Raw genomic sequence first — 3,934 nt, forward strand, 5'->3', positions numbered from 1 at the left:
CTACAACGACCTCGGTGACCGAGTCTAGCACCAGGAAGCAGCCCGACTCTACAACGACTCGTTGACCGATTCTAGCACCAGGAAGCAGCCCGACTCTACAACGACTTCGTTGACCGATTCTAGCACCAGGAAGCAGCCCGACTCTACAACAACTTCGTTGACCGATTCTAGCACCAGAAAGCAGCCTATCTCTACGAATATTTCGTTGAACGATTCTACCATCGTAGAGCCATACATTTTGTCAACCATTGAGTATTCTACGATAGTGACGCCTTCGTCAATGCCACCGATCCTTGAGACCTCATCAGCAACTATATTTCTATCCTCTACTGAGACCGTGCCAGAACAGAGCTCCGATATTCCTTGAAAAAGCCGCTGATAACTCTTGCGTCTACCGATTCGGCGAATTCAGCTGGTAACTCTCTCTCTCTCTCTCTCTCCCACACAAATTTGTTATTGTACTGAAACCATGTGGGGGAACCCTCACAGACTCCTTCCCACAAATTTCCATCCCATTCAGTGAAAAACTAATTTGCCAAATCTCCGCACACACTAATTGTTCCTTTATTTCCTTTGCCGATCAAGGTGTCTGTTTGCGATGGCGATGGCGATGGCTCTTCCAGCTCTGTGGTGAAGTGCTTGGCCGAGATGTCGTGGTGTCATTTCCACACGACACTTATGAACGTACTATTAAATACATTCAACGCTGAAGAATTTAGCAATTTAAAAAACCTGTTATCACTAGAAAAATCGGGATTATTAATTTCATATTAACTAATTAATTTTATTTGTTTAAAACAATTAATAATTAGTAGTAGAAAAAAAATTAGATTTGGGGAAGTAAGAGTCTCTATTAATAGATTCTTTGTTTGTTAATTGTTCATCACCTCACATATTAAAGGTAGTACACCTAACACACCTTCTCTGAACCTCAGCGTATATATATATATATATAAAATAAAAATAAAAAGTACACATATAATATACGTGTGTATCGGCTACTTCTACTACCCATATGTTCATTGATTGAAATTAACTTACGAGAGGAAAACACGAAGAATCTTGATCGACAATGGTACCCTATTTATTTCTTCGCAGCTTCAGTTTCTTTATGTTTGCAATATGTTTATTTTATAGTAATTATTCTTATTATCGCATTTGTATAATTAATATTTAGAATATAATCGCATCTCAAACGGCTCCTTCAAATCATCCCTTTAGGGTTCTGTTCTGACGTACGCTCGAGTTCAATCGAAGTTGTTGTCGCCATTTTTGATGGAGCCTTCTTCATATAGTTCCTTGTTGTATTTCATTTTCCGTCTCATCAGAGCTGGTGGTTTATATTATTATACACTCTATGTACAAGAACACACTGCAACACCTAGTATAAGGGGGAAATGGAGTGTATATATATATATATATATATATGTAGAATCCTACCTAGAGGGTTGATGTTTATCTATATAGCTAACCTCCGCACCACAGCTGACCTTATGTTTATGTTCGCGATCTTCGTTGATCAATTACATGTATATGTAGCTTATAAGTGGTACCTTACTCATGCATACAGTCCTAATAATATTGATAATGTTAATCAACCACAGTAGTATTAGAACCACCTCCACCGTAGTACAAGCAACTAATGTGTTACGTTCTAATAATGTTTGTCAGTGTTGTGTGTACATTCCATACAAGGTTCAGCGACGCAAACGCGCAGCTGTAAACCCAGAAGAAAAGGGGGCGACAAAGGGCAACAAACAGTGTGGTTCATTCGCTCGTATACTCCCTATTTGGTATTCAAGGTTTCGATGATTTGCGGAAGTGCTGAAAGAGAATCCATGAAAATCAACACAATGCTCACTAAATTGCCCATTAGGTGGCGCTGATCTGCTCAGTAAACACAATGTACGAAGCCCGGGTTATGATATATGAATGGCGGGCGAATAGTTTGCCGATTCTTTTGTTTCTAACTAAATACAGAAAAGTGACAACTGCTGTTACCGAAAAAAAATCGCCATTGGATAGAAAATGCTTTCGTTTGCTTCAAGGATCACCTAGTAATAATAATTAGACGACTAGTAAGAATCCAAGCAGGAACTCAGGAGCCATAAAGTTACGAATGATATGGCAATAAAAAACTAGTGAAAATATCGAACATTTCTTTCCAAACACTTCCGCTGAGCTATGGAGCTCATACGTCTTGAACGTGTCAAGTGAATCGGTACGTGCTACGATAAGACATTCCCAATACGTAGCATACATGGCCTGACGACGACAACAACAACAGCAACGAGCTTTAATCCTCGTAATTGACTTATTTGGGTCGGCTGCACTGGACTAATGAAACGCAACCTCCATTCAATATATTCAAAGTCTTGTGTGGCCCAGCGTGTCGTTATGAAAGTCGTTGCCGTTGCGACTGCTGCTGCTGCTGCTGTTGTCTTTGTTCTTACAAAAGGCCGTATTATGATTACCAGCATTATGATAATTAATGGTGAAATTCTTATCTAATCCGAAATTGAATAAGGTTATTTAGCGTCATTCGTTTTATCGTCATCTTCGTCGCCATTATTATCGGCTTAGTCGCCGACATCGACTTGGATCTACCGTCAATCACTCGTGTATGTGCGTTATAATCTCATCAGCGTTCACCAAACTGACAAAACTACACTCTCTTCACTATTATTGTTATTAGTAGTGTTTTTGCGTAACGTACGTTATCGTTCATGTAGTTCTTTTTACTACCGTTCTTGTTTTCGCCGACCTATGCCCATTTTTTCACTGTCTCTTTCGGGGGGTCATGTGTCGTCTGGCCACTTATTTTCAACCATTCGACTTTATCGTGTCTATCATCTTTAGTAGGCGGTTTGTTCTATAGTTATTATTTCCGTTATGATTACTATTAGTAAATCCATTCGGCATCAATGTCATCCCACGTCATCCATCTTGTATGCATATGAAGGACGAATCAGACATAACACGTCAACGTCTTCTATCACAGTTAGACTATCCCTTACGTTTAGATCTGTATACCTATCGACTGTTATTCCTGCCTTTCTTTGCCCCAATCTTCTGCGCGACGTCACTTTCATACAGCGTTTTTTTTGTCACCATCTCCATTACGATTATCACCATCATCGCCATACACCAATACAAAATAAGTGGTGCTCTGATCTGTCTATTTATTTCATGTCTCGTCAACCAGAAGCTTTTATCAGCGAATCCTTGACTTGCTTGTAGACAAATGCCGACGTCAGTTGCTGTTATTTCTCTATTACAGTAGGTTGTTATACACGCGATAGTTGAAGTTACTGTTTGTTGTTTTTCTTCACGCGGATATATTATTCAATTAAACTTGTGAAGTTTTGGGATGATTTGCTTGCATATATCTTGAAAGATTCGGTTATGAGAGGGTTTTCGTTACTTACGTTGATTACAGATAGAAATTACTTAGTTAAGGTTAACGTCAACAACTGTGCTTCGTGCCAGCAATCGTTGTCTTCATCTAGTTCTCATATAATTTTCGGATTTCAGAAAGAATTATCATCGGTTTTATCTCTCTGTGCCATCATTCCTCTCGCCGAAGTTTTATATGGCTGTATTTGGCCATACCCGCCGCAGCAGTCGACGAAAAACTATACCGGGCTCACAAATTTACAGGCTAACAGTACAATCAATACAATTCGAAATTAGCTCATCCAAAACTAGTTTGTTTCCTTTGTTTGTCACTGATGTTGTCGTGGTTATACTTTCTTCGCTCCCTGTTTGCTTATTAAATATTCTTTTCATGGTGGCGCTGTTCACGTTTCAAAATCGTTTTCTTCCTTATAGTTCAAGAGGAACACCCGTGGCATACAACGCACATATTTGTGAGTTTTATAATAGGATAGACTTCTCTCTAGTTCACTCTACATCTTTATGCATATGAATAGTG

The 3,934-nt window shown here is 39.2% G+C and overlaps 1 long non-coding RNA gene across 1 annotated transcript; it reads left to right on the plus strand.

The window, feature by feature from the left end:
• The first annotated feature begins 6 nt into the window (after positions 1-6).
• LOC111273326 (uncharacterized) lies at positions 7-1,010 on the plus strand. The gene is made up of 2 exons (XR_002687926.2): positions 7-415; positions 586-1,010. It is a non-coding gene; the product is annotated as an uncharacterized LOC111273326 (long non-coding RNA).
• The last annotated feature ends 2,924 nt before the right edge of the window (positions 1,011-3,934 follow it).

Source organism: Varroa jacobsoni, unplaced genomic scaffold, assembly GCF_002532875.2.
Source record: "Varroa jacobsoni isolate VJ856 unplaced genomic scaffold, vjacob_1.0 contig06152, whole genome shotgun sequence".
NCBI classification, from domain to species: domain Eukaryota; kingdom Metazoa; phylum Arthropoda; class Arachnida; order Mesostigmata; family Varroidae; genus Varroa; species Varroa jacobsoni.